Raw genomic sequence first — 12578 nt, forward strand, 5'->3', positions numbered from 1 at the left:
GCTAATGGCATACTGGACTGCAGAGGTAGGTGTGTTGCCAGTAGGTCAAGGGAAGTGATTATTCCCCTCTATTCAGCACTGGTAAGGACACATCTGGAGTACTGTGTTCAGCTGTGGGCCCTCCACTACAGAAAAGACGTGGACAAATTGGAGGGAGTCCAGCAGAGGGCAACAAAACTGGTGAGGCGGTTAGGGGACATGATTTATGAGAAAAGACTGATGGAACAGGGCTTATTTAGTTTAGAGAAGAGGAGACTGCGAAGGAACTTAACAGCCAGTTTCAACTACCTGAAGTGGGGTTTGAAAGAGAAGATGGAGCAAGACTTTTGTCAGAGGTGACAGATGACAGAACAAGCAGCAATAGTCTCAGATTGCAGCAAGGGATGTTTAGGTTAGATATTGGGAAGAATTATCTTACTAGGAGGGTAGTAAAACATTGAAACAGGTTATCCAGAGAGGTAGTAGAAGCTCCATCGTTGGAGGTTTTCAGAACCCATCTAGACAAAACTTTGGCTGGGATGATCTAATTGGGCTTTTGAGCAGCGGTTTAAACTAAATGACCTCCTGAGGTCCCTTCCAACGCTAACTTTCTATGATTCTATGAATTAAATATTAGGAAGTGTCCTTTCAGAGGAATTTTTTAATTAGTTTTGCACCTACTGGTATTCATTACCTCTAGATCGTAGTTTCTTAATATGATGTGGGAACTGTACGTCAATAAACTTGCTGATGTCAAGGTGCTCACTAAGCTTAATTACTTTACAGAGGCAGATATTAGTTGTTTTTTTGGGTCAAGAAAAGAAGCTCTCAATCATTCTGCTTATGTTTTTAATAACTTTTAGTTCCTAAATATTTAAAAGTTGATTATTTACAATTTTTCCCCAGTATCTTCCACTACCTAGGAAGATAACAAATATATAAATAAATAAGTAAATAAATAAATATATATATATACACACACATATATACACAACAGTCAATTTGTAAACACCTGCAGGAGAAGAACTGCTCTCTAGAAGCCAAGCTGGTTATATTAAGAACAAATCAAATTAAATTTATTACTTCCTTTGACAAAGTTAACTACTTCAGTGGATAAAGGACACATGGTTGGACACGATATGCTTGGGCTTTAGTCAGCCTTTTAATATGATAGTCTCATAAAGCTATACTCATTCTTCTTCCTCAGAAGAAAATGTGGAATAGGTAGAATTGCTGTTAGGTGGATATATAATTGGCTGAGTAGGAGTAACTACACAAGGACACATACCTGAATAACAGGGAGATTCAAGTAGAGTTTTATTCTTGGTGGTTTAACATTTTTATTAATATTTTACATACACAAGTAGAGAGCCTCCTGATTGAGTTTGCAGTTGACAAAACAAAAAACAAACAAACAAAACCCCCACAAACCCAAACCCTCTGAAGTGCTGTGAACACTTTAGAGAATAGAATTATAATGCAAACAGATGTTGACAAATTAAAAAACTGGGCACTAGAGCCAAAAAAATAAAATTCATCTAAGACAAATGTAGGGAAGAAATCTAGGGAAGAGTAGCCAAGCACATACATAATAAGAGATGATTGGTCTGGCAGAAGCACTGAGGAGAGCAATCTAGGGACTTGGGCTGGATCACAGATTCAACATGAATCAAATGTTATGCAGTCATCAGAAAAGTGATAGCAAGTTTGGTTTACATTAACACAAGTGTTGTATGTAACAGGCTAATAGTACCACTATACTTGGCACTGCTTAGGTTTCCTCAGCTGGAGTACTTGCATAGAGTTCTGGGGTCCACATTATAAAAAGGATCAGGAGAAATTTCAGAGGATTCAGAGGAGTGACAACAATAACGAAGTCATTACCAGCTACATGAAGAAAGAGTGAGCTAATCTGGTATGTTTAATGTGGAGAGGAAAATTAAGTCCTGGGACATAACAGTTTTCAAATATTTGAAAGGCTGGCATAAATAAAGAGGAGACCAACTGTTTTCTTTTCCCCACTAAGGGCAGGACGTGAAGCAGTGTATTTAAACTACAGCCAAGCTGTGCTAGATTATATCCTAAGGGAAAAAAACTAAGCAAACCAAAAAGCGCCATATCAGAACAGAAACTTCCTAACTGTACCAACAATAACACAATGGAACAACCATGAAATATCTTTTACTGGAAGTTTTCAAAAACAGGTCGGATAAGCCTTTATCCAGGATAGCATAGGAATACCATGCCCAGGATAGCATAGGAATACCATGCCCTACGTCCATATAGACGGCATGTACATGTGCTGTTAGCGTGGAACAAAAAATTCTTACATATACTACAACACTGAAGCACCCTTTTACTCCATTCAGCTATTTCCACCAGTGTTCACAAATATATTGCTTCACACCAAAGAACTCTGCCCTAGGATAATATTTGTATTTACAAGTACTAACCTGTGGCAGAGTTATTTCTTTCAGCCTAATGAGGCCACATATGTAAACATTGCAACTTTACCCTGGAGCTATTTATGCAGCTCTGCAGTAAAAGTCTTGTGTAGATGTACCCCCAGAGAGTTAGTAAATGACAGGTTAAGCCTTTTCCAACATTTTGGTTCCATCTTTCCAGGGATCAAAGTTAGGCTAAGTAGTGTATAATTCCCTAGGTCCTCCTTTTTTCCATTTTTTTTTAAGGTAAGTATTTTGTTCACATTTCAACAAATATCTGGAGACTTCTCCTGTCCTCCACTAGTTCCTGTGAGTAATCACCAGGGAGCCTGGTTTTCTCTGATAAAAAATTCCCCGATTTCCAGATTTAAAAAATTAACCCAAAATCTACATTTTTCCAGGATTAAAATGAAACACCACTAATCTATACCATTAGGCGTACTGCGTGCCATCTCCATTAGCAAATATGAAGTTTCACTGCTATAGATATAGATATATAGAAATAGAGCCATATAGAGATATATAGTGATAGAGATATATGGACATATATAGAGACAGAGATATATAAAGATATGTAAAGATATATAAAGATAGATGCAATGTTCAAGACAGTCAGCAAACAAATGTCAACAGGAGCGGCAGGGAACTTCAGAGGCAATGAGATGACATCATGCTCAGCTTGATGAGGCAACACATCATCAGCCACAACAGCAAGCTGCAGAAGCCAGACGACGTCGGTACAGAGCACAAGATGAATCAACTCGCGTTCTGCAATGGGAGCAGCAAGCTGCACATGAATGTGCCTGCTTCAGCCAGCTTAGTGATCAGGAGCAACTGGAAATACTACAACTCCAACAGTAGGAGTGTTCCTTTGTGATCTTGTCTTCACCCATGGACGTGACTGCTTCCAGAATCTCCCACCCAGAAAACATTGTATTTGCAATGACTGCTGACTTGAGTAACAAAACCAGGAATGTTGTGTATACAGAAGTATTGTAAAGCTCTTACAGTAAGAAAGTGTGATGTTTCAGAATTATCTGTATGCCAAAGTGTTGTGAAGCTCTTGAAGTGCAATAAAATGTGATCTCAAGCAAAAATTGGCTCATTGGATTTTCATGCAAGCAACCCTGCACTAAGCATCTAGTATATAATATCTATATATTAGTGGTGTTTCATTTAATCTTTGGGAAAAAAAATCCTAGATTTTTAGGTTAAAAAAGTAATCTAAATTCCACATCTCCCTCAAGTTAAAATGAAACATCACTAATATATAATATCTATATATTAGTGGGTTTTTGTTTTAATCAGGGGAAAATGTGAATTTGGTGTTACTTTTTTAAAACCAAAAACTGGGGATTTTTTTTTTTAGATCAGAGAAAACCAGGATCCCTGATCATCAAAAATGCCTCAGAAAAAAAACAACTTGTGCTGTTTTTTTAAACACCTTGGGATACATTTCATGAAGCCCTGCCATCATGAGCCCATCTTTCTTATTTACGTATTCTTTAAACTTTTTTTTTTCCATCGTCTATCCTGAATTCCTAAATCCACTGTTAAAATTCATTTTGGGAAATTTATGCTCACAATTTAGTTTTCTCATGGAGAATAAAGTAAAGAAAGTATTTAATGTTTCCCTCTGCACCTGCTATTTGCTCTTCCCTAGTTATTGTCAGACCTATACTCTTTTGTGTTTTTCTTTTAATTAAAAAATATAGTTTTAAATATTTTTTTGCCTAGTTAAATGAAAATCATTTGGGGAATTACCTTTTCTAATATTATCCCTACATGCTTGTGCTATTCTTTCTTTTGTTATGTGCCCCTTTTTCTGCACTTGTTATGATTCCTTTTGTGTTTTCAGAGTATTTTAGATTTTGCGATGCGGCCTGTGATGCAGGCTGTAATGATAGTTCCTAGCTTTCATTTGCAACAAAGGTAGCTTGTTGTTGTACATTTAATATAGTCTCTGTCAATGAGTGGTAGATCTCTTCTACTTTAAATTATCTTCCACAGAAATCCTAGCTATCAGTTCCTGTTTTTACTGACGTGTTTTTTGTTTTGTTTTGTTTTTTGTTTTTGGAGTTCATTTCCATATTTTCCTGCCCTCAGCTTCATTTTCTTGGGACAGTGACTTATGTAGATCATGATTGTCTTTACCTTTAGATTCTTAATTTTGAGAATTTAAGAAGGTCCCTATAAAGTTTGATTTCCAGAAATTGGAATGGATTGATTTCCATCCATCTTTTTCCCTGATCTTGTACTGGAGCTTCTCATTGTCTCTGGATGTCAATGTGCCTGTTTAAGTAGAGAAGAAATGTGGATTATGGTGTTACCAGCTTACTTGAAAACACTGGAACTTGCCAGAGTGACTAGATATAACAATATATCATACTTTTTTAGTGACTTTCTTTTTCCTTATTTGCTTACGTTATCCTTGGGAGAAAAAAAAAGTATATTCATGAGTGATGTCTTACTGGAACAACGGCATGCTTTGGCTAGACTTACACAAGCTTTTTTCCTCAGAAGAATATGTTGTATTTGAAAGCTTGTATAAGTCTACCCCTATCAGTTGATCTAATAAAAAGATATCACTCAGAAGTAACCTTACAAACTTCCTAGACCATCATGGCTACATCAACACTACCAACCTATCTTCCGTATGTTATCTAATTTTCAAGTTTTACATAGTTTGTATATGATGTTCCTTAATGTATCCCCTTGTACTCCATTATAGCTAATCTTTTCCACTCATTAACCTGTATGTTCTTATAAATCACCTTTTCTTTGAGTATGCAGCAAGTTTTACAATATCAATGAAAATAGGGCTTTTGTGGATTCTGTCATGCCTTGAATAGCTAAATAAAATAAGGTGTTTTTTTAGAAAACAGAAAAGGGTAGGTATAACGCACTAACTGCCCAAATAAGCTTGTGCAGCAAAGTTCTAGAATGTGTTATATCTCTGGGTTTTTTTTAAAGAACCTTCTGAAGGAATTAGTCAACCATGAGGCAAAATCTCTTGGTGGTAATAATACATTTTCTTAATGTACATAACTGGTGCAGCTGAGAACAGTTATTTTCAGTTATAGTTAATATTAGCTTGTAAAAGTGCTGCAAAATGACTGTCATTAAAATTTCATTTATCTATATTTCCCTTTATATATTCTCTTGAAATTGAATGTTTAACTTCTTGTAATATCTTAAGCTTTTGCAAACAAATATTTTTTTCTTTGTTAATGCCATAAGAATACCAGCTACCTAAGGTTTGGGAGAGTCAGGTGAACAGATGCATTACATTAAAGCAAAATGACATGTTGCATATACTGAAGTATCGCTTTCTTTAGATGACATTTTGATTTTCTTGAATCAGCAGACCATGAAAGTTCATTTTGACACAGGCTAGCTACAAGATAAAATCTCCTCCAGCACTGTAATCTTATCTTTTAGTGTTTGGGTTACCAAAATGACAGAACTCCCATTCTCATTCCTATCTTAAGCAAGAGAAAGAAAAGGCAATTTTGCAGCAAACCACAGGAGGTACAATGAGAGCCCAGGTATCAAATGCTGTTGGACATAGGTGATTTGAATTCTTAGATAGAGAGTGTATGTGCAATGTAGGAAGAAGTCTTTGGAAAAATGACAATGGGGGAAAACTGCTTGAGCTAAAGCACATAATCAGAAACAATCTGAACTTTGTGAGATGCAGTGCCAGCAGGGGGAAAAATTCATTTACAGTTCCTTCTCTAAATTGGTTGTACAAAAGAGAGGGAAAGAGAGTACGTGTATGAAGGGTTGTAGGAGAATAGCTGTGTATAGAACAGGGGATACTGTAAAAGACTTTGGGTAGAATTCTATTTCTTTTGTGTACATGGTCATTTTCTAGCCAATTAAATGGCATTTCTGTCACTTACATTTCTGTCACTTACATGCAAGCAACAATTCTATTTCCTCTTCAGTAGACATATAACTGGGCATGGATATTATACACTGGACATGTATATGCTTGGCCATATATATGCATTGTAGCTGCATACCAGTATCTAAGTCCCAAATATATAAACAAACAGAAATCCTTTACTATCAAGTATTAGGTTTCACATTTTAACTGCAAAAGCTGCATGGGTAGGTATTCAGGAAGGAACCCCTAAGCATTAAGCTATAGAAAACTCAGGGAGGAGCCATCTCCTCAGTTTCTCCTGTTGAAGCTGGGAATGCAGCAGTTAAAGGAGTGAGAAAGATTAAAACCTGAAGGGAGCCATTACATTGCAGCCCAGTAATGATGTACACAAGCAGGTAAGGCATTCTTGTGTTCTGTTGCTGTTCCAATCACTAAAATTAAGGAAAAAATGTTCTTATTTCTTCTCTGTGCCCCAGAGTCTACATATTTGCTATGGCAACATCATCAATAGATATTTATTTCCCCAAAGGTCCAGAGACTCAACTTTAAAAGCATTATCATCTGGTAACTTTACACACTCAATCAGACTGCAGATCAGGTGAACATAAGCAAACAGAGAGTTAACAAAAAAAAAAAATCACCTAGACCTAGAATTGCAAGTGATCACTGTTTCACCACCTGATACCTACCTTAGAATCATTATTATATATTTAAACTGTAGGTCTAATATGTTTAGAAAATAAGTTTATAAGAATCATATCTGCTGAGGACTCATCAGTCCTTGTGACTGCCATTTCTATTGATTGATCACTGATATTATAGCATTTTGCCCACAATACTCCCTTTCTAGGAGCATCATGACTTTCCATTATATTGTTTTAAAATGATGGATGCTGTACTTTGTAAAGGGTTTTCTAAATGCTCTGTGGAATCAAAAATGAGAAGAAAATAGCTAGTAAGAATAAAACCAGCTTAAATTTTATAATAACATAATATTGTTTTGTGAAGATATCTGAATTTCTATATCACTAAACTCTATCAGATGCCAGTGCAAGGAGACATATTCTATAGTTTTATGTTTTCCAGGCCATGATATGGTATAAGCATGACTGCAAATGGGATAAAAACAGTTCCTGGCAGAATAGATCAGATGGTCCAAGAGATTTAGTATGACATCTGAAGTGTTTAATGTTGCAGTAGCAAATCCAAAGTCAGCAGATGAGTTTAATATAGTGTATGAATTAGTAGTGGCAATACAGCTGCTGTTGGATTTTTTTATCTACAACCCTACTGAACATCTAGCTTAATTAGTTTAGCTGAGGAAAGGTAGACTGAACACAGAAAACAAACCTTTTTTTAATCTTATTATTTTGTTTTTCCTTCAGGTTAGAACAGTAACATTATAGAAGAAAGCTTTCATCAACCCTGAACACCTTGCATGTGATCCCTGAATGAACTGAGGAATCTGTTGCATCTATTAAAAATGTAAGTCCAGGAAAAAGAAGAAGGAAAAAAAAACGTTAAAGCAAACACACAGACACTCATAAACTAGTAAAATAAAAATTATAAGGGAGGCACATAACTACAATAAACTTTAATGATGCCTAGTAAGTATCTTTTTAAAGAAAAAGACAAGAGGAAAAGATGTTCTCAGGCTCCTAAATGATTAAACACTTGCAGGAAATAAATATATACAACTTCTAAGTAGAAAAAAGTATCCTAAATCTTTATTTTAAATTTTCCAAATACTAAATTCAATCCCTTTAGTAAACACAACATCATTCATATGATATTGAAGCAACAGCCAAAAAGGATTTCTCTGGACACAATTCATCTATAAGAGTATATACAGCCATACAGGGAGGTTAGGGAAAGGTTAAATAGTATTAAAAATGGCCACCCAATCTGACTTAGTTTGTCAAGGTGCAGACTTTACACCTATAATGCAGACAGAAGTTATGTTTGTCATGCTATTGTCCCCTTGAAAGTGCTCTACAGCTGTGCTCTTACAGAAGTGCATGGTTGCAGAACACTTTTAAAAGGCCTGATTCCATAACAATCTAAACCATCATTACGTGGTAGTTCAGATGAAGGCACTCCAAAGCACAGCACCTTCATTAACTTGTGTCAGTGTGCTCTGGGAATAGGGCGGGGCTGATGCAACCCAGCCATGCTCTCAGGACTGTCTTCAGAATGGATGGAGGTGAAGGGAGCAAAGGGAGTTCCATCTGAGGTTTTTTCAGGTGGTGCTAGAGGGTAAGGTGGTTGGACTGGAGACCCTCTGAGGTAGGGGGGCTCTAATCCACCCACCCCACCCTCTAGCATTGGCTGAAAAAAGTGCAGATTGAGCTCCTTCTACTCCCTTTATCACGTGGGCTGGGAGGGGAAGAGGGGTATTGCTAAGGGAGAGCAGCTGCAGACTGACAGATGCTCCAAATTGCAGCTTGATTCCCCAACCTCCAAAACCCAACAGCAAATGCATTTTGGGTCCAGGGGATCACTGTAAGTCATAGCACTTCTTGAAAAGCTCCATAAGTTATAATATGGAGCTGCACTTCTGTCTGTGCCCTTAGACCCCTAGTTAGGACAATCTAACTGTGAACTGTAAGATTAGATTGCTCTAAAAATGGCCAACTAGATCTAAGTTAACTGTACCCTGGAGGTAGTCTTAGATTGCATCTGGTGCAACCAATCTAAATGACGTTCTATATAGTTCCCAGTACAGCCCTGGCCCTGAGAAAGCTCAGTTTCTGACCCTAGCCCTGTGGCTGCACTTTTCCTACTCTCCCTCCCTGGCACCAGGCTACTTTTACCCCCTGGCTCTTTCTCCCATCCCCAGATGGACAACTCCACCCTTGAAGACCAGTCAGCATGCCGCTCCTGCTCTGAGCCTACCAAATCCCCCCATCCCAGAAGCCACTCCCAGCACCAGTTTTACTGATGTTGAGCAGTGCCAGGAGCTGAGGAAATAAATCAGGGTGGGGAGAGGGTGATCAGGATCAGGAGGTTGGTTCATCATGAGGAGGATGTTTGTTTGTTTGAAGGGGAAGGGGTTGAAGGGGAAGGGGTTGGAGGCTTAAAAATAGCCCATGGTACCAGGAATAGGAAAGAGATCCTCCATCCCACTAAACCCCACCCCCATGGATCCCACTTCCTCCCTGATCCCTCCAAGTCCCCCCCTCTAGGCCTCTTACCTCAACATACCTTAGATTGTGGCCACTTTAAACCCTACCTAGCCTCCCCGAATGTCTGTACATACCCTCAAGAGCAGACAGTAAAGGGTGAAAAATAAACCTGATTAGATTCAGCTTGAATTTTGTATAGTAATATAGGACTTTATGGATCATTAAGTGAATAGAACTGCAGAAGAACAATAAAGATGAGACCATTGTCTAGTACTGCAATAACTTTGTATGGAGTTCTAATTTTTTCTATCCTAGCCTCAAGACCAACTATCTCCTCCAAGAATGCTTTGTAGACTGAGGAGACCAGTCTCTACATTTTCTTTGCTTTGATCCTCACAGTGCAGTAACTGGTGGATATCTGGGTTTGCAACTTAAGCATGGTTCTGTGAGGATGTCAGAATTCCCCTAAGTAAGAAGATGAATAGCATACAGGGGATTCTAAAAATTTTATAGACTATCTCACCTCCTGTTTTTCCATGGAAGTGAACTGCTTTGTAGTTGTACTAAGTGGTCACATCCACACAAGCATAGATGTTTGCTTCCCCAGGAACAAGCAATGGCTCAGCTTGTGCCATTGCTACTTGTACCCCTGGAACGCCTGGGCCATGTGTCCTCTGGAGTGTGGCAGGTTACCCTGGGTGGGGTGAGGGAAGCCTTTCCTGGGGTTCTGGGAGCCTCCTGGTGGAGCAGTGATCCTGCTGCTCAAAGCCTAGCTGGTAGCTGGAGTGTGGTTCTCACCAGTCAGGCTCCTATTTTAGGTGGTGTGCACTACTCAACTTTTTTTTATTTATTTTTTTTTTTTTTTACACATTTTTTTTGATCCCAGGATTGCCTAGGGTCAAAGAAATCCCCCATGCTGCTACCTTGTGTCATGGAAAAATCTTAAGTTATGGGTGCTGACAACACAGAAGAGTCAAAGCTAGCATGCGCACTTTAGTCTTTGAGTGGAAAATTCCAAGGCTCACCCAGCACGTGCCCCCTGGGTGACCCGAGGGCCTGTCAATCAAGCGTGACTACTTTTCCACCATGCGCATGCTCAGTTAGATACAAAGCTCAGTCAGACACATGCTCAGTTCTCTGACTGCCTGACGTAATCAGACCAGAAAATTCTGTGAGGGGAGCGTTCCAATTGGCTACTAAATTCTTATAAAAGGTTAAGGAGCCCCTCCCTCGGGGGGAGACCCGCTGAACTGAGGACAGAGGCTGGCTCTCAGGGACTGTCCCTCAGTTAGGCTCTGCGGCCTATCGGTCTCCTCCTATAGCGATTTTCCAATCCGTTCCTATTGATTTTCTGGCGTTCGATCTACCTGGCACTGGCTACGACTACAACCATGATTTCTGATACTGATTAACGGACTGTCAAACCGAACTTACCTTGATTCCACAGCTTCTGACCTCGGTCTTCATCCTCGACCATCCATCCGTCCCATCGTTCCGGCATCGACCTCGGCACTGTTTTCCATCGACTTTGGCATCGCTTGCAGCCCACTTTCGTCCACGTTAGACTTTGTTTTGTTACAGTTCCGTTGTTTGTCTGTCCCGTCTATGAGCCGTTGACCAGCCCTGGGACTATTAGGTTGAGCAGCTGCCCCTAGCCCTCCGGGGTTAGAAAGCAAGGGCTCACCTAAGAACCCCATGGGCCAATGGACCCCTTTGTTGTTCATACTGTAACCGAAGAAACTGCCTACGCCAAAGTGTAAGTTAAATAAACCCCTTTAGTTGGAACCGTAAGCTTGTGTGCCACTCAGACTCAACCGCCGCTAATCCCACCTGTTCGTATACCCTCGGCCCACCGTGACCGGTCCGGTTCTCCACGACCACACCTTGCAACATGGAAAATGCCTGAATGTACAGTGTGTAGCACCACAGACATGTCTGCGGTGTCACATACCACATGGCCACACTCAGTTGGATGTGGCCAGTGTGTTGTTTTGCTGTCCTTCCCTGCAGGGGACATAATGGAACGTGACCCCGAGACTCCTTACGGACAGTGCAGGCATGTCTACACATGATGTTATATCACCGTAGTGGTGCGCTATAGTGATGTAGTGTTGAAAGGTGTTTATACATGGCCTGCAGCAATAGTGGCATGCTCCTCCATTATAGCATGTCATTATAGCAAAGTAGCTGCTGAAAATAAGTGTGTGCCATGTGTATAGCACAGTATGGACAGTTACTGCACTGCACTTCCAAAAGGAAGTATTGAAACACAGTGCAGTAACAACGTCACCATAGAGCAATGTGTGCTCTGTAAGTAGTTGATAACAATCCACAAATACAAAAAGGGTTGTTATAAAGGGAATGGTGGTTTGTGCTTTGGGTCTGATCCTCTTTGAGCCCTATTTTTCTATTATTCTATGCAATAGTTGGGGGGGGTTGCATAACTGGGATTTCTGTCCTTTGTTGGGGGTAGAAGGGAAGCGCAAAAGCACCTTTTGCCACAGTGGCAGCTGATTGTACCACTGCAATTTGCATGGCAACAGGTGGTGCTGCCCTCTAGGATACATTGTTGGCCCACCTGCAGAGGTGCATTGATTCACCTCTGAGGCTATGATTTTTCATTATCCTTCTCTGCACTCCACAGGAATATTTCTGTGGTCAGTATTTGCCTGATGATACAAAGGCTAAGAACAGATGTCTACATTGCATCTTCAGCACACATTCCTGTTATAGAGCATGGGCTGCAAAAGCTGAGGGGGATGACTTCTATAAGATATTTCCCCCACTGTACTTGCTGGTATGCCCTGGGAAACCCCCTGTTTGCAGACATATACCTCCAAAGCCCCAACTTTTTCTGCGTACCTTGACGTGTCCTGGAAGGTAAGTGAGGAAAGCAAAACAGATACTCCCAAGCTTGAAGGGTATGGGGAATTCCTGTGGTGTGCAGGGCAGGGCTCTTCAAGCCCAAGGAGCCATTGCCCTAGGGAAGGGGAAGAGCCTAGCCAATTTCACGGTGTCTGAGCCCTACTGCCATAAGCAAACATATATGGGCTACAATAAAGCATCCCAGTTTGTTACTACCTTTTGCACAACCACAAATTTGAGGATTTGTGGCACAACAGAAGGTATGAACATGTG

Source organism: Gavialis gangeticus, unplaced genomic scaffold (genome assembly GCF_001723915.1).
Source record: "Gavialis gangeticus isolate Ggan-Ray unplaced genomic scaffold, GavGan_comp1, whole genome shotgun sequence".
In the NCBI taxonomy this organism is placed as follows: Eukaryota; Metazoa; Chordata; order Crocodylia; family Gavialidae; genus Gavialis; species Gavialis gangeticus.